The sequence below is a fragment of the Triturus cristatus genome, chromosome 6, assembly GCF_964204655.1.
Source record: "Triturus cristatus chromosome 6, aTriCri1.1, whole genome shotgun sequence".
NCBI lineage: Eukaryota > Metazoa > Chordata > Amphibia > Caudata > Salamandridae > Triturus > Triturus cristatus.
Window position 1 is genome coordinate 1,154,593,440 of NC_140589.1, and position 19,969 is coordinate 1,154,613,408.

Consider the following 19,969-nt stretch of genomic DNA (forward strand, 5'->3'; position numbering starts at 1 on the left):
ACATCCTGGAAAAAGCAAACACTCATAGGGAGCTAAATTAAGTAAAGCAGGTGAAATGTAAGCAGGAACAACATGGTTACCGTAACGCTTTTACACTCATTATTCAGAAATCAGTGAGTGCTTTTGCCTAAAACGTTAAGGCCATGACTACAGGGACCAGAAGGGACCCGTTTCTATGTCCATTGCTTATATCCTTACAATAATGTAAGCAGTATGGTAAAAAGACATCAATCATGAACACAGAGCCTCCATTTTGTTATCCAATTCACCCATCACGCAGGTATTTCAGTACCTCTAGGAATGGTGCACTTTCCCACCCAGGGAAAACAATGTTGTTCAAAGAGAGATGAGTACATAAAAGTAGCGCCTTACTGGTAAACAGTGTAAAGTGGCGCTAATGTGTTTGGGTGTGAATAAAACCCAATCTGGCCACTTTGCGACCACTCTGTCTTGCTTTAGTTGTTTATTTATTTTTCCTATTTTGAATGTTTTATTTCTCTCCATCCTGAGGCTGCACTTTGAAATTGAAAAATGTCAGAAAAAGACGACGTTTCCAGCAAAAATGTTTTTCTTTTTTGGATCCATTTCACAGGGGAACAAATAAACAAAAGGAGGAAAGAGAGGGAATAAGAGGGAGAAAGGGGGAGCAGCAGAGCAGAAGTGGACACTGTCCTAGTCTTCTCTGGGCAATAAGGAAAAGGCAGAGTCCTTTTCCTTCTCTCCCCTCTCAGCCTGTCCCCGAATGCCGAGCCTTATCTATAAGCCTTGACGATTTCTGGCGTCCTGGGACGCATGTTTAAAATAAAAAAGTAGGGGAACGGAACCTAATAAAGTAAAGAAGTAGGGGCACGCCACGCCCTGCCGATCCCGCCCACTTCGACCACTGATCCCATGGAAGTGATGACACGTCACTCTCCTTAAGACAAGGAATTACAGCCCGGGCAGGTAAGAGCAGTGTGGCGGGGGGAGAGGGGACGGATTTGACATACGACGATGAGGGAATCTTACATTTTGAAAAAAGAAAACCATGGTCTTGTTGTCGTATGTCGAATCCCCCCCACCCTGCCCCCCGCCTCATTGATCTTACCTGCACGGGCTGCGCCTGCCTATATGTGTGCTGCTGGGTTTGATTCAGGGAATGTCTACCTCTGTAAAATGTCCTTTGCGTTGATGAGGCCTCTAGACAGTTCTCCTGCCCTCTCTCCCATACGTTTCGGGGTTGATCAGCTCTAGAGAAAACATTATCGTAAATAAAATTAAAATAAATTGAAAAAATCAATAGTTTGAATTTTGAATGTATGTCAGGATCGGAGGCGAGGATAATGCTGTATTTTTCACACTTTTATTAAACCTGCAGCCATTTTAACAAGCTTTCTTTCCGATGAACCATTGGGAAAACAGTCGGTGGTCCTGCTTCTGCCATGGTGCCAGTCCGAACAGCATCGTAATCAGGCCCTAAGTGTGACGTGTTTCCTTGAAGCATGGTCAACCAGCCACTGGAGTGTGTCCTAATCATTCTTCTCTGTGTCCCTTGAGAACCAGGATCTTCTCTCTACCACAACCAGGTCGGGGATGTCCCCTCCTGACACCACGGAGCAACATGACCAGCTGCAGAGTGCCACTAGGATTCCGAACATCCAAATAAGCGGTATGTACTGCATAATCTACTCAGAAGCATAGCGCCTCTTTGGGGGAACATTTTGGGACACAGATACAGGCCTTACATTGCCAATTATAAGCAGCTTTAAATCTATTTGGAAAGTGTTATCCCTGGACTATAGACCCATCGGATTGGCCCCCTGGGTAGCAAATACTTACCTAGGTACCCCCCAACCACATATTTTGACAATAAAAGAGTCAGAGGACTCATATATGGATGAGCAGTACATTGTCCATTTTCCCCTAGATGATGAACCTTGCGAGCCAATAGATGCCTCTGTACACGGAGCGGTCTCTGTTGACATGGCACCCTTAGAGCAGACATTGCTACAGATTGTGCAAAGGCACTGGTCTGCAAACCTGATACAGGGCTGTCAATGGGCAAGCCCAAGTGTGACTCAAGGATCGACCTAGATGCTTTTGATTGGCTCAAAAGAGCTTCTATGGACCACGCCCCCCCTCAATGGAAAAGGAACGCCACCCTCAGAGCATTGGGGGCCCCAGACAAACCTGCTTTAGACACAATGAACCCTCACCTTTTGTTGCAAAGCTCAAATCCCTAAAGGCAGACTAAGTCTTATTATTAACAACTATCCTTTAATGGCTCAGGGGCAAACCAAGACAAAAATCAAACTTCGTATGGACTTACTACCTCCCTGAAATCTCCATAAAAACAGCAACACCAATTTTCTATTATTATATCTGACCAAGTAACTTCTATGTTCTGCACCTCAACTACATCCCATCTCCAAATTTATTTACATATTTTTTATCAATTCCTCAAACTTGAGCATTGATTTTCTCCCATTTTTACAACATATCTAAACTATTCTGACAATATTTTGTGAAGGCCCACCCATTGGCATATAAAGTTTCCAACCAAATATGGGCCCTGTTCACACTAAAAACAGCATGCCACGAAAAATAATATACTCCATATAAATCCCTATTCAGTTCCCTAGCCCTCAGACTTGTGAATAGCTCCAGAATTCCCATGCTTGGCAAAAGTCGCGATAACAATCACATCCATATCATATCACATCGTATCATAATAAAATAAATAGATAAAGACATGCCGGGGTCATACCGAGGATCTCGTGGCCGAAAAGAACAGAGGTAAAACATGTTTCGGAGTAGAGCAAAATAAGAAACTATTTGGTTGTCTTCCTCCATCCAAGTGTACTGAGGTAATCTGGGAGATTATTTAATATATTTACACAAGGTATTAATTGGGTTTAAGTGGCCATCCTTGTCACATTACATCTCCTTTACAACAATGCAAGTCCTTGAAACACTCTTAACAACATGTGCCTAGAGTTTTAAATAAAATTTAATTATAGTCAAAGTGGGTAGTGCTGTGACCAAACAGTAGATGGTACAAACGGACTTTGGTAAAAAAAATATTTGAAGAACCAACCTCAGGCAGGATGAGCAGGAAGAGGCTTCAGATCTGGGTTACCTCAGGAAATGTACATCAGTAATGCAGCTGCTAATCCTCCTGCTGAGAAAAGTAACACATGGGAATGTTATATTCATACTTTAGGCTAGAAATACAGGCTATAACGAGTAACAGTTAATTGTATATCTGCTGCTTTTCCTCAGATAGTGAATTTAAGATGTGTTTACTTCACCAGAATGCCAAGTAATCGAAACCTACCACAGAGCAATGGACCTCCAAAAATATGATTTGTGTTTGGGATTTTTTTACTCATGTATCACTCTACCTGCAATATTTCTAAGACTTAAGATATGCTATTAAGGCAGGAGGCTGAGACTGCCACTTGCAGAAAGGAAGAAACCAGCAAATTTGCATGACCAAGAATACCACCAAATGTGCATGCAGATGTGGACTTTTGTTAGGGGAAATTGTGCTGGAAATGCAGAATCATAAACCGGCAAAATATCAAACATTGCCACTTTCTGCTTGTTCAACCCACTTTAGTTTTGCAATACCGACTATGCTATTACATGTCCAATACCAGTTGGTTCAAATATTAGAGTTTCCTCATTTGCATGGAGAGCACCCTCATGCAAATGCAGAAACACCCAATTTTGGATTGTGGTTACTTAACCACATGTTCACATTCTTGAACTTTTTGCCAGCCAATGCTTTTGGAGCTGTTTGTTAGAGATAGTGCACATTTTGTGTCCTCAAGTGAAAATGACCTTACACAAAGAGCAAGAAAGGTCTCATGGACTCTTTAGGGCATCTAATTCAGGGAGGGTATTTCTGGCTCTTCAGGCTGGGAAAGAGGCAATCAGTACCCAAAGGCCATTGCCCAAAGGGCAGTGCTGGCTAGATATTTCAGGGTGTTATTGCACCTGATCTTTTAGGGGTCCCAGGTGGATCAAAAAGAATATCTACATTTATAGATCACCCCAAAAGTCAATGAGGCATAAGGCTCATGTGCACAGAGAAAGGTGAATAAATACAACCCAGATGCTCCAAAACATAGAAGCACAGGTGGTTGCTGGCATACTAAATGGTAATACTTCCCACCAGGGAATAGAATCTGGCTCAGATTTACTAAGCCCTTGCATTGTCCATGCGTCATGCAAGTCGAGGCAACACAATGCAAGTGCTTAAGTCATATTTACTAAGCGATGCAGCGGTTATTTTGCATCGTTTTGTCAGCCTGCATGGTGCAAGTAAGGCGTTTCCTCGCCTTGTGTCTGCAGATTTTAATGTATTGAAGTCGGATGTTCCCAAGCAAATTCAAATACAAGGCTAACGTAGTAGCATTTACAAAGCTGAGGCTTCATCATGCATTCTCACACAGTGTATTTCAATAGTGCTATTGCACCAGAATGCTGCGAATGGTCCTCACAGACATAGAAAGACACACAATGGCATTAATATAAAAGAAAGAAAGTACCGCATATCAATCATTTGAAAACACTTTTCAGCTATGGAGGTATTTTTCTTGTGAGTCATTCATCATATGCGCCAATGCAACAGACAGTGAAGGAGGAAGGAGTGCGTTTTTTACAGAAGGATCAGCCTCATTGATAGGAAAGAGGAGGAGGTGATTCAGTTATATCATTGGAACAAGGACATCATCTTGCATTTATTAGACAGATTTCTCCATGTCGGGAACCAAGAATATGTAGGTCCCTTGCTGTAGTGTCTTGCAAGTAAACAATGACAGACCCTTTTTGGCTCCTAATGAACTCCTTTGAGCTATGCATAATGGATAGAGTGTATTGCAGTGAAGGGTGCTTGAAAATGTTGAGTTCGCAGTTACATGCAGAAGAATAAAGACGTGTGATACCAAGTCCACGTGTGGCATAGTCATTTACTGGTACCCCAGTTGTGAAGAGGGTATAAATGGCGATGAGATAAGTAACCCGAAGATTGACAGTGCCGTCTCAGCGAGTTTGCTGTGGTCCGGGCAAACTGCTTATGCGTGCCACGTTTGCCATCGTAGAAGAACAGAATCAACGTCTACTGTTAGTAGAGTCAAAGCGCAGTTCCAGACACTGTGAAGCAGTTGAAAACAAAAGCATTTACAAATAATCTACACTTCCTTGTATGAGAACCTGTTGGTCAGGCCATACATAAAGGTACCACGCCAATTACGCAACATCGAGTTATACATAGTACGGAGTGATAACACCCCAATTACAAGTATTGGCCAGCAGAGATCAACCTGGTGTCAAAAAGCACAAAGCAACAACCAAGCCCAAGATAATACTACCGTTACAAGTGCTGCAAGTTAGAGATCAACCAGGTGTCAAGAAAAGTATAAAGCAACATACAAGAGTAAGAGAATGCTGTGGTTGAAGGCAGACAATCACATTTTGTCATGGTGCTCACCGAAGCCTTGAACAAGGAAGAGCTCTACAATTTCAGCAGCGGCTGAAGAGACTAAAGAAGAAGCACAGGGATTGGCTTACTGAGCTGTTCAATACCTGCAGTGGCACACCATCAAAGCTGCTGGGTGGTGGCTCAGAACAATGCCAAAAGTCTTCATGAAAGGGAAGGGCTCCCATGGAGACCAAGAGAGAGGTCACCATTCCACAGTCTACGGTGAACCAAAGGCCAGCACATTACAGGGCCTCAGAGATGGAACAGATGACTCGCGTCCTAACGGATGGCAGGCAGTGTCAGAGGGAACTCCACACATAGGGGCCGATTCCGATCTGGGTCCGAAGGGCCCCGAACGCGTTCCGGCCGGAAAAACTGCGAGCTGTACTCATGTTTTCCGCCCGACTCGTACAGCTGTACGAGCGAGCAAGTACGATCCGGGTTACGTGAAATTCACCGACCGAGTTGTTTCTAGGTCCGAACCGCTCCGCACGTCTCAGTCGTAAGCTAACCGTGGCGTGCAATGGATGTGATTTACTACCGAGCCAGTACGATGCACGCGTCGGACAGCCGGTGCGAGCCGGAGTGTCCGGCTCTCAAAATCTCCTGGTGGTTGCCTTTGGGGGTCCCCGTTGGACTCTCTGTCACCCGCAGCCCTACGACTCAGACACAGGGGTAGACCCAAGGGTCCCCCAACACAGGCATGTACGGTGCGGATGGCACCGACGGGTACCCACTGTAGTGGGTGCCGTTGTGCGAGACGTACCCATTCAGTCAATGGGAGCCCATGTACGCGTCGTACGACTGGCTCCCATTGACTTCTATGGGAGTCCGACTGAACCAAGTCCGGCAGCATACGGCCGCATCGTACTCGCTCGGTCGGACTGCAGGACTCCGGCTCGGTCGGAAAACACTCCGGCTCCGGCTCGGTCAGAGTGCTTTCCGGCCCGGATCGCAATCGGCACCATAGTGTCAGCCATTCCCACAAATGGTTACAACTCTGCCACTTCCTTGAAACCCCCATCATCATTTGATATCACCAAATAGCAAAATATTGGTGACCAAACGACTACATAGATAGAGACATTTGAAGATTTCATTGATGCTCTTGAAGAGACTGATAACGAAAAGATTATCAAATACCTCAAAAATCTTGCTTGGGATGGCGTAGAGGAAGTCATAAAGAAAATGCCTCGAATTGAGAAAGAAGTCACATACTGGCAGATTAAAGAAACCTTGAATCTCAAGTTCAATCCAATGCCAAATTGTGACTGTGAAAGATATATTTTCAGTTAAGAACAACAGAAAGTTGGAAAAAGCATTGATTGATTTATAGAGAGACTTCAAACACTTATCAAATATTGTAAGTTCAATGAATTTAATGGTGAAAAAGCCATATGTCTCAGTCATTAGTGGTTGCTTGTCCGACTCCTTCAATAGGAGAATGCTGAGAAAAACTCTGAGTCTGGAACGAGTGTTAATGGTTGCTAGAGCTAAAGAGCATGTAAATCGACAAGCTGTTGACATGGAGGCCGGAGGGGCCCAGAATAAATTAGTCATGAGTGTGAGAAGCAAGCCAAAACAAAAGATTGAAGGACACAAGGTGGTCTGCACATAAAAAGAAGTTATGTTTTAGATGTGGATTTCTGTTTCCAACATTGGACAGATATATGTAAGGGCTGTCGGAAGGAGAACCATTTTGTGATAGTGTGTAAAGCAAAGGGAAAAACAAGTGTGTCACGGTGAGAAGACAAAATGGCCACTTGAACATCAAGAAGGAACATTCAACCTGCACCCACAGGGCCTTGCGAAGTTGTCAGGTACGGCAAATCGTCAGTGAACAAGGTTGATTGTCATCTAAATCATCATTCAACAGTTCCTCCATATCAGTATCAAGTGAAAGTGAAGAAGATGGTTGTGCCATTTCGAAATCACTCAAAGAAAAGTCCTCATGCCAAAGCACCAAAGTCATTCAAACATTGCCCAAAAAATAACCTGAAAATAAATGGTTATTCAACACTTTTCATTATCGACAGTGGTGCGTTGATAAACATTCTGCCTAAGGAAAAATATAATGAATTGCCACAACTTATGCCATTGAAAGCCAAATTGTTTACATGGGCTGCTTCGACCCCTTAAAAAGTTATGGTTCATATGTAGCGATGATGAAAAACAAGAAAACAAAGGTGTAAATACTCATCCATGTGCTTGAGGGACAGTGCCTAGTATCTGTCTACTCAGCTTCAGCACAGCTGCTGATATGGGACTGATTTCTGTGAACTGCAACATGAATGCTCACCATGAAATAGTAAGTCAGTTCCCTTTGTTGTTTGAGAAAGCTTAAGACTGTGAAAGTAAAGTTGCATAGTAATGATGCTATCCAACCTATTGCTTAAAGACATGGGCAAATTGCTCTTCATTTACAAGATGCTGTTGTAAAAGAACTTGAATCATTAATTAAGCATGATATCATTGAGCGGTCTACTGGTCCATCACCATCGGTATCCCCCATCATGGTTGTGGCAAAAAAGGACAGTGAAGGGGCAGTACTCATATGCATTAACGTGCGTCCGGCAAACAAGTCAATTGAACAAGAACAACATCCAGGTCCACACATTTCTGATATGATAACACAATTAAATAGTGCAAAGGTTATCTCTCTCCTTGATTTAAATAAGGGTTATCATCAGTTGGAATTCAAAGTAAATTGCAGGTACATTGCAACCTTTTCTGCACACATTGATCTATTTCAATACAAATGGCTAAACTTTGGAATGCCATCTGCTGGAAAACTTTTTCAAGACGTCATTGATTCGATGTATCATACAACCTGTCATGAATGCGTTTAGTTATAGTGATGACATATTGGTTCTTGGAGCTACTCAAAAGGAGCACAATGAGGCTCTCACACAAATATGTTGTTTACTGTCTGATGCAGGTTTGGCTTAGAATGTAGAGAAATGTGTGCTCTATATGACAAAGTTTAAATTCTTAGGCCATATCTTTTCTGATGGCAGTTATGACAACTGATCCGGCTAATTTGCAATCGTGTCAAATGCTGATCCCACACAATATGTTTCAATGGTGCATTCGTTTCTTGGCATGGCCAGCCACTTCTCTAGATGTATACAAGACCTTGCTACGGAAGGTGCTCCATTGGGAAAGTTGATGAAAAAGAATGTTTCATTCAAGTGGCCTTCTCACTTGATTTGGTTTATTTCAATCTGAAACTTCATACAGAGTTTGTTGTCGATGGTAGCTTAGCTGGGTTAGGTGCTATTAGCCAGGGGTTGATCAGGACACACTAGTTCATAACGTAAAAATTGCTAGAAAACATGTTCTCAGATATTTGCGATGAATTTTTTTAAACAAATCCTTTATTCTTTTAATTTCCACATGTTAGACTTGTGGAGATTAAAAGAATAAAGAATAACGGATTTTGACCTCATGAACTAGTGCGTGCTGATCAACCCCTAGCTAACTGTTTGTGTGAATTTTATTTCACGTTTGAGAAACTAAGAGGTCTTGTTTCTCTTGATCCTTGCACCACCCAAAAATAATAGGTGCGGTATTCTGTCCAAAACCTCCTTTGTAAATTGTTTGCTGGGTTAGGTGCTATCCTTGCACAGCACAGTGGTCACCCAAAATGCTCGAAGGCAAACTGTGGAGTATTCAAGTAGGAGTTTGTCCCAACCAGAAAAAGCTTACTCATAACCTGTAAAAGTAAGTTTTGCAGTTGTATGGGCATGTGAATACTTCCATGTCTTCCTGTACGGAAAGCCTTTTATGCTGGTAATTGATCATCAATCTTTATTAACAATATTTGGCAATCCAAAAGCCAAGGCATTGAACGTTGGGGGCTACGGCTCCAAGAGTACAATTATAATATTGTGCATCATCCCAGAAATCACCAGAACCCTCCTGACTACTTTTCCAGAGTGCCCATTCAAGGTCATGGCACTCCATTAAAGTCAGCTGAAGCTTATATGAACATTATCATAAAATCAAACACACCAGCTGCCATTTCATTAGCCCAGATTATCACTGTTCCAAGCCACGATAGTAACATGCTAAAGTTGAAAGATAAATCACACATCAGTCATGGAACCAGCACACTCAACCTCTAATCAGTGAGGATGAATATCAAAAATACAGAAATGTCAAAGATGAACTGTCCATACCTCAAAAGGGAGTTGTGTTGTGAGGGTCGAGAATGTTGATTCCAGAGAGTCTACAGCAGAAAATGATTGAAGTGGCCCACAAAGGACATATGGGCATTGTTGTCACAAAACAAGTTTTCCGAGACCGAGCCCGCTTTCCGTGTCGGGACGAGTGGGCTAAGAAGAAATTGAAAGCCTGCCATTTATGCAACTGCCTAGCTACTAATGTTACTCAACACACCCTAGACATGTCAGAACTCCAGAAGCATGCCTGGGAGAGAATAACAATTGATTTTTTGGCCCACTTGACAGTGGACATCACCTGTTGGTGATTGTGGACGAATACTTGTGATTTCCATTAATTGAGAATCTCTCATCCACCACTCAAGACCGAGCTATTAAGAGAGTGGATTGTTTCTTTGTGACTAAGGGTGTTCCAGCCATACTAAAATCTGACAATGGCCCTCATTTTAATAGACGGGAAGTCAAAGACTTCCTAGAGCATCTAAATATAAAGCATCAGAAGAGCACTCCCCTGTGGCCGCAGGCCAACAGACTGGTTAAGAGATTTATGAGCACACTAAAGAAAGCTACGCAGTGTGCTACACTTGGGAAGCTCAATTTACAACATGTGTTAAACTCTACATTGAGAGATTACTGTTCAACCCCTCAATCGATCACCGGTGAAAGTGCGGCGACATTGATGTTCGGGAGAGCAACAACAACCAAGGTACCTCAGTGGACCAATCAGAGAGAAGTGATGAGAATGCAACTCATATGATCCAACGATTGTGTTGGCAATTTCAGAGGGCTTTGAAATCTTGAGAATGGATAGGCAGGTAGGTAAGGGAGGGGGGTCGCCGTGGTTTACAAACAGGAACTAGCATGCTCCCCAATTCTACTTGACCCGGTAGAGGGCGTGGAGTGTTTAAGTTTTCGATGCATGCTCTCACCACACCAGTGCATCACGGGAATGCTTATCTACAGACTTTCGGGGGCAGTTGAGAATTTTATCAATTCGCTATACGAATGCATCACCTCATTTGTCCTAAGGTATAAGCACCTACTCATTCTAGGGGACCTGAACTTTCATTTTGACAAGCCTACTGACCCACAGGTGAGGGCCTCTTTAGAAATTACGGCAGCCTGCAATCTCATACCTTTTGTGTTTGGTCCTACCCACAAATTTGGACACACATTAGACCACATTTTTTGTGACTTACAGGTGGTGGTAGATCCTCCAACACAGCTAATTTGGTCAGACCACTTCCTAGTTAACTCCAGGATTCCAGTCACAGGGAAGCCAAACCTGCAGGGGAATCGAAGGTTGAGCTCACTTATAGAGCTTTCCATAAAATAGATATTCCATCCCTTAAGTGTACGCTAGACTCCTCCTCCCCTTCTCTGATGAGCAACCCTGAATCTGACGCCTACTTGGTAGAAGAGTGGCTGAGGACCAATATTAAGGCAGCTGCCCCTTGGGTCAAACGCACCTCAAAGCGAACTGACCATTCGGCACAGTGGTTCAATGAAGCGCTGAGAATTAGCAAAAGTAACTGTAAAAGATTAGAGAGAGAATGGCATAGGCAGTATCTTGTAGAGGACAGAAATACCTACAAGGAGGGCCAAAAAGAGTTATTTTGAAGATAGAATTACTAATACTAATAACAGTGGCAAGGAATTCTTTAAAATAGTTAAATTGTTCACAAACCCTAAAGCAGAGATCAAAGTAGCAGCACCATCAGCCGATTGGGCAAGGCAGGTTGCCTGCTCCCTTCATGATAAAATGAAGGTGAACCAACAGTCATTCTCCTCGGAGATGGAAGAATCCACACCCTCCCACTACTCACATGGGATGGTGTCTTTTCGCTCTCCCCTTCGAAGGTATTTTTACAAAGGCCGTCACTGTCACAATTCCCCGTCCTCAAACTGGAAGACTCTCTCACTTATCTCTCAGGGCTTAAGTCAGGATCACCTACTGATGCCTGTGTTACCAAACGGTTACCAGCACTAGCAGCCACCTTAAACGTGCCAGTCAATAAGGTAATCAACTCCTCACTGGTTATGGGTGTCATGCCATCTACCTGGAAGCAGGCACAAATCTTGCCTCTCCTGAAGAAACACAACGCAGACCCCAACAATCCAAACTACTATAGACCAATCTCCCTTCTTCCTGCTTTCGCTAAGGTAGTAGAAAAACATGTTAACACCGTAATGACAGAATACATAGAGGAACATGATCCCCTCCACTCTACGCAATCTGGGTTTAGGGCTAATTACAGCACAGAGTCTGCCCTGCTGGAATTGACTAAATACCTTAAAGGTCAGCTGGATGATGGGGGAAGAACAATTCTGATCTTGTTAGATCTGTCGGCGGCATTCGATATGGTGCCCCCATGGGATGCTCTTAAATAGATTAAATAACATGGGCATAGAAGGGAATGCATTGGCATGGATCACATCTTTTTTGGAACACAGGGAACAGATCATTTGGACTCCTCCCTTCTCTGCCGCAATGCCAAACATAAAGGTGGGAGTCTCGCAGGGATCTGCTTTGAGTCCCACCCTATTCAATCTGTACATGTCACCACTAGCATCATTAGCAGAGGCACATGGCTTAAATTATGCTGATGATGCGCAGATGATTTTTTTCATGCAAGAAAGGGGATGACTTCAATGGGGAAGTAATTAGATCTTGCCTCACCAATTTATTTAAATGGTTGAAGCATAATCAGCTTAAGTGCAATCCCGATAAAACCGAGATTATATTCTTCGGCCAACCTGGGGAGAACAAGTGGGCTCAGTGGTGGCCTTCAGATCTCTCTTCTACCAGGACAGCCCAATCGATAGTGAAAAACCTAGGTATCCACATTGACAATGAGCTATCGATACAGTCCCAAGTTCAAGCCCTAAATGGAACCTGTTTCGGAGTACTATGGATGCTCAAGAAATTTCTATCGCTTCTTCCCCAGGATTCCAGGAAGACAGTGGATCAGGTTCTGATCACATCCGGACTGGAGTATGCTAATGCCCTCTATCCGGGTTTGCTGGATTACCTGTTACAGCGTCTTCAGGTAATGAGGAATTCAGCAGCAAGGGCAATTCTTAAATTGAAAGCCAGATCACATATGACCCCCCATCTGAGGTCCTTACATTGGCTCCCAGTTAGGGAGAGATTAACATTTAAGGCCCAGGATATTTTTTTAAAGCCTTCCATGGAACAGGTGCCACCTACCTTAGAAAACGAGTCAGCCGCTATGTGCCCACCAGGACACTCAGATTGTCCAATGCCAACCTAGCTTGCATCCCCAAAGTTTGTGTGGCATGCAGAGGAGGCAGATCCTTTGGCTTTTTGGGAGCCCACATTTGGAATAAACTACCGGCAGCTCTGAGATCTTTGACAGTGCTCTCCCACTTTGAAAAACAGCTGAAAACTTGGATATTTAAAATCTAAGTGCACTGGTTAATTGCCAGCTCCGGGACACTCTCGAGGGAGTAGCTGTGCGCTATACAAATATGGGTCATTCATTCATTATGAGGGACTTGGTTCAGAAACAAAAGATGAGCATATATGCTGTTCGAAGATGACATGTGAAAGACATCATCTTCCAAAAAGGGGGCAGAGTGCTCGCCCATCAGATGTGGAAAAGAAAATCTGATACTACCTTTGATGCAGAACCTTTCCAAGTAGTGTAAAACAAAGGACACGTGGTTATGTCCTAGTGCCCTGGGAAGTCTCATACCAGATGCTCTTCTCAATTCCAGTGTTTGGTTCATTGTTCACCAGATCTACATGATGAAGGAGGGGCTGATTCTGTAGCACCAATGACTGATGCTGCCTTTTCACCATCACAGCAGATTGCAGATCATGATGGTGAAGTGTCTCCACTTCACATGACACGTTCAGGTCAAACAAGTACAGTGCCAAAGAGATTCATTGAGGAGATTTAAATGTATGTAAAATTGGTAGGTTTTCATTTAATAGAGGGGCAGATGTAGTGTCTTGCGAGCTAACAATGACTACCCTTTTGGCTCCTAATTAACTCCGTAGAGATATGATGCAATGGTTGGATTGCTTTGGAGTGAAGGTTGCTTTAGAATGTTGAGTTTGCAGTTACACACAGAAGAATAAAGACGTCTGACACCAAGCTCTGTGTGTGGCATCGTCATTTATGGGTACCCCGGCTGGGAATACGCTACAAATGCCATCCTTCCTCATGTGAAATTGTTGGTTGTGATGCACATATTGGCTTTGGGACCAATTCAGACAACTTCTGCCAGCTTGTCAGGTATATATCAATCTGCTTTTTCATCCTTTCTTTCTACTATACTGGATGCCCTGTTGAGGATCACACCTCAGTAGCTCCACTTTCCAAATGTCAGGAAGATCAAATTAACATCTAACAAAGAGTTTATAAATTGTATGGCTAAGCACAAATTCTTTGAGCAATTGACTGCACACATGTGCAATTGGTCCTACATGCGGATACAGCACATGTATCACAACAAAAAGCACAACTATTCAATAAATGTTCAGTCAATTGTGGCCTATAAAGATCAATTTAAAATATTTTTGCCAAGTATCCTGGAAGTGCCCACGATTCATATATTTTGTTCCACTCCTTGATTGATCAGCTTATCCAAAATGACATTTATGGAATCTCCCTCCTGGTAATTTCTCTTCTTACATTTTTTTGTTTCAATTTTTTTTTACAAAATATATTTTTTTTCATTTTAACAATTTAAATATTTCTGAATAAAGCTACTAATAAATTATGCAATCTAACGCTGGAAGTTTATTTTGAGTTTTGTACTGATTTAAATGTGAAATACAAAAATTCATCATATCTAATAAGATGTGTGGCACATCTGCTTCCTTCTACTGCTGGTGCACTGTGTGGTGTTTATGTTTCATTGCTGAAACCCTTTTTTCATGCTGCAAGGTTTCCTGTGCTGTGGTGAGAATTGTCTATCGACAACAAGTGACACTTCCCTGCCTTTGCTGAGGGTATGTTAAGTCTTTATTATCACTGTTTGATACATAATTGTATGATTTTAATAATCTTCAAAGTCTTTAATTTAATATGTGTTTGCTTCAGGTTTTTTAACTAATCACACATTTATAGTTAATTAATCTTTGTTTATGACATTTTTTCATGGACCACTGTATTTTCTTGCCCACGCTCCACAAATGGAAAGCATATCACAAAAAAGTAATGCCACCTAGTGCAAGCTGCTGTTTTATTTATTTTGAATAAAATAAGTCATGTAAGGTGTGGTAAATATTAATTTGTGTGGCTTAAAAAATGATTGTACATTTTTTGTTTTTGTTGCCTTTCTTTGCAATAGACAATGGAAGGACTTTGCAAAGTCATATTAAATTGCTTATTTCATGCTCACTTTGCATTACAATTTAAAAAAATATATATATAATCAATTTCTTTATTATAGTCAACTAATGTTTTAAAAAATGTGTTTTAGGTGATCAAGGACATGACCTTATGCTATGGATGATAACACCATCTGCACAAACTAAAACTGATGGACAAAAGAGCGTTAAAATCTGGTTTACGTTGTCTGGATCAGTCAGGAGAGAGGAGGCCTTATTGTCTGCAAATGGTATACAAAATTAGAGTTCTTTCTCGAATGCTGCACAACACTTGCATGCAGACTGAAGTATTATGGGAAGGTAAGACTGTGGAACCATCTACAGAAGAAATGGATAGTATGGATAGCGTTCATGTTTCCACTGAAGGACGTAGGAGGCAACAATGGTTGCAATTTTTGAACTCATAAAAAACATTATTTCAAAATTAAATTTTGTTTAATTTCTCCAAGAATGTTGGAGCTGCTCCAAGTTTATTTGAAAGATGTAATCTTTGCTTAAATAATTATATTCTAAATAGCAAAAAATAGCGTGGCAAAATTAATAATGCTAAGATATTAATGTTTTCTTACTGCTTATTATTTTTCTTTAGAAATCTTTAAAACAAATGATAGTACCAAACATTTTTTTGCGGAATGTTTTCTTAATTTATTAAAAATATGGCACATTACTGATTGGTTATATTAAATTAGATTACAAAGTTTATGAAAATCCGAAATGTGAGTTGGCCATAAATCAAAGGATACCTCATCTTTTATACATTAAAATTGTAATTAACTTTTAGGGCATGATTTACTAAGACATAATGCAACACAGTGCGGCAAGGCAAGATGCTACGCAGCATTGCGTGAAAGTGAGACAGCTTAAGAGCACCACATTTACTAAGAAAAGGCACGCTTCGGTTCTCATACAGCACTGACACACTAGTGGCTGCCTAGCACCAATGCAGGCACCCTTGGATCCTGGTGCAAGGGTGCCTGCCTGTGTTATACACAGGATTGTTTTTGGTCAGGAAGGCGACCCTTCCTGACCCAAAATCTTCCTTAGAGAAATGTATCTCTTTCTATATGGGCTGTACAATGTATTATTATTATTTCCTATTTGTTAGGCAATCCTTGCGCAGTTTTAACATTTCTTAGATGCATTGGCTGGGCTGAAATGTTGATGTTGAATAAGAAGAAATAAAATCATACAAAACATTTTTTACATTGATCTCGAATTTAAAATTATGTGATGGACAGCTTGTTGATTAGTATGAGTCAATAAAATCATGAACTGTATTAAGATTTAGGAACTTCTATGACATGAAATGATGGAGAACTTGAAAATAAAATGTGAGTGCTTCTCTTATTCGGTATAGCCATAATGTGAAAAGTATTGTTCTAGGTCATGTGATGGGTATGGGAGTGCAAGGGCTTAGCAGGTTAAACATTGCTCCTAATCCAGGGGACACAACCTGCTTGTTATTTGTGATTTTATGCTGTCTTAGTTTAACAGAGCTCTCTCTAACTCACAACCCACTTCTGTCATGAAGGTAGTCCTCTAAACGTAAACAGGCCAACATAAATAATATGTTCATCATTCACATCCTCGAAAACATGGATTAAAAGCAGAGGGGAGCAGTCAATGACCCAAATTGTGTCATATTGCTAATATAGAAACTTCTTTATATTGATGCAGCACAGCAACAGAGGTGCACCCATCACTCACCTATGCAGCACCTTCCTGGCATACATGTGTTGCTTCTACAAACACGGCTAGACAATAGAGACACTGGTAATGATAGCACAAAGTGCTTACCTGATCCTCTCTGTAGGACAACTACTGTACCTTGCTCCCTCCAGGCTAAGTTAATCTCCACCTAGGGCCTAATGGTGTGTAGACATGCAGAAGATGGTGTAACTGGATCCTTGTGAGTGTTCTGTTCTATTATGGTTATTTTCCCACACACAGCAATGAAAACTCTCTGAACATTACTACCCAGTCCTGGATGCAACAGAACAATATTGTGCTGAGCTTAGCCAAGAAGGCTGCCAGTTTAAAAATTTAAAATTTCAAGCATGCAACTCAACTGTACTTAAAGCAAATGACGTGCAAAATTTGGGATTTTATTCCAAGTAAATTTTATTCTGTAAGGGATTAAATTTGAAGACCAAAATCCTTTGTTGGATTTATCTTTTGGAGAGCATTTAGTTACAGCAAGGCAGGCACAAATCTTGATATAGCCAAACAAATGACATAGAAGTGACCAGCGTTTAACAGCAAAATGTGAGACATATCTATAAAAAGGATAGCAAAGTCTAATATTCCTCTTTATCTAAAGCATCTTAACACACACATCTCCTTAAAAAGATGCGGCCATTTCACTTTTACTAATTTATTTTAGTATGTAAACAATTCCCAAAAATATATGCAAAATAAAAAATAAAGGCAAAGAATCAATATATGAGCGACATACATTTTCTTTAAAACCATTTAAATCAAATGTACAGTGTCATTATGAAACAAAAAGGAGAGTCAGCTTTACTGAAGAAGAAAAACAATATTATGAAATAAAACAATACACACATTGGCACTATCTAAAAAGGATGCTTACAGGTAACAATATATTTTCAAATAAACACTATACCCACTGCAGTGGACAGCAGATGAAGTTCAGAAACATAGCAGGATGGCAAACACAAAACTAAATAAGGAAACTGGTTAAGACCAGCCCACTAGTGTTCATCTTCTAGAATTGCATTGCCAAGTGAAAAAATTTATGCTTTCATCTAGATGAGAGGTAAAAAAATGATCAGAAGGCAAGGTTTGAACAGTTGCTAATGCAGAATCAGCAGAGGAAGAGGATGTAGGATGCAAATAAGATGACACTTAGAGTGGTATTGAAGGAGTCTTCTTTGTATTCCATTCCATGCTAGAATGTCGGGATTTACTAATTGAGTGGTGAGATCTTGTTGGTATGCTTTCTGAGTCTAATCTTGATTAGTCTTCTCCCTCGTCCCTTAAGCGATATCTACTAGGGAATCATCAATTCCAGTGAGCCAAGAATGGGTGTCTCAAATTCCCCTTCTTATGCGCTTGTGAGGGTGAGACATTGCTGGTCTCCTTCAAGAGTGTCTGATAATGTCCCCAACTTGAATACTTCCAACATCAGCTGCTGAACTTCACACACGTTTTGATCAAAGTTTACTTCAGGGTCATCGAGTTCATCTTCAGCATGCTGGATCTGTGCAGGATTCAAACAAGTCTGGGTTTGTTCATCTGGAAACACAGAAACATCTTCTGCCCTTGCCATGTAAGTATGTGAATCTTTGAAAGTGCAGAGGATTTCTTGCAAGGTCTCATCATCCAAAGAGGGCAGACAGGAGCCAATGACAGGAGACACATCACTAGCAGTCAGCACCTCAGGAGTCAGTAGTGCTACCTCTGCATAAAACGTTTAAAATGATAGAAAATGTTATTATATAAAAGGTTTCTACTTGAAATGTTAACAATAAAACAAAATGTATATGCAAATTAGATAACAACAAATTATAAAGTAGGTGCACATAAGATACAATATCCTCAAATGCACACAAAAAACATATATTTGAATAGTACATCCAATAATTTATTACAAATACTACTTTATAATAAAAACTTCGAATATTCACAAAATACACAACACAATTTCAGCAAATATTCAACAACAAAGAAAATAAATGAATGACAGATGTGTAAGTTTAAAAAATGTTTTAGTTACTGTCACATGCAAAAAGAAAAAGGCTGTAAAACAAAAACAAGAGGCAACTGAATAAAGAAAAAAATATGCAGGAATGAAAAAAAGACATTTTATTTTAAAATAATCACAAAATATTGTAACAATTTTCAGGTTAAGATCATTAATCTAAACACCTAAAGGAAAAGTATCTATTTTCAAAATATATACTTAGGCCCCGATTACGAGTCTGGTGGTCCACAGCCTGCCAGACTCGCGGGGCACGGCAGTCTCCCAACCGCCCTAGTACGATATGGGTGCTGGGACTGCCACAGCCCAGCCACCAGGGAACCGTCATTCCCTAGCAATGTTGCAGCGGTCCCGAGGCAGTAATATGCTTGGCAGGACCACCGCAGTTCCACAAAGCATATTCCAAATTTCCTCTCTGCCACGGTTTTCATGCCGGTTGCGCAGCAATGAAAAACCGTGGCAGAGAGGAAAGAAAGGGGGCCCTACAGTGCCCCTAGGTGCCCCACGCTCTGTGGATGCACACATATGCCCCCTATGTGATTACACACCAGTTCCTGCACAGCATGGACTTTCCAGTCCATGCCGTGCAGGAGCTGTTTTTGTCATTCCCATTGTGGTGCCTATTTTAAGTGCACTTTCATGGGAATGTCAAAAACAAAGCCTGTCAGACAGGAGTAAACTATTTATCTGGCGGGAAGTTTGACCATGACTTTGGTGGTGCGGCAGTGGGGCAGAACCGCCGCTGTGCTGCCGAAGTCATAATCGGGCCCTCAGTAAACATCCAAATTATACAATCACAAATAAAATTAAGATGAACACAATGCATGAAAGGATACCATAGGATGACAAGGTGCATGCATTGGTACTTGCAAACAAGGGCACCGACAAATAGTAACACCTCATAAACAATAGGACTCATGTCTGATATTACATTATTAATCAAAACAAAACTCCACATTCTAAATAACATACTTTGTAAACAAAAAATAAGGTGATGGACCTTGAAGCACAGTTCTGCTGGAACCCAGCAGTTAAGTTAGCTTGTTGTGTTGTGTACAACAAATGTAAGAGGAAAATAGACAGCATTATACAAATAACAATTTAACACAATAGATAAAACCAAAAATTACTCCTGCAATGTGGTAAGACAAAAAGAAAACAAAACTCTAAATAATTATTTTCCAATATTAAATGTCAGGTAAAAAATTAAAAGAAAGTAAATATAGCAA

At 41.1% G+C, this 19,969-nt stretch overlaps 1 protein-coding gene across 5 annotated transcripts in view; it reads right to left on the reverse strand.

Moving 5' to 3' along the window:
- The window catches only part of SLC8A1 (solute carrier family 8 member A1), a 1,275,220-nt gene that overhangs the window by 1,094,476 nt on the left and 160,775 nt on the right, over positions 1-19,969 (reverse strand). For all 5 annotated transcript variants that reach the window (XM_085612083.1, XM_085612080.1, XM_085612082.1 and 2 more), the window contains exon 2: positions 3,077-3,160. The gene's annotated coding sequence lies outside the window, so the exon portion shown is untranslated. The remainder of the gene's footprint in view (positions 1-3,076; positions 3,161-19,969) is intronic.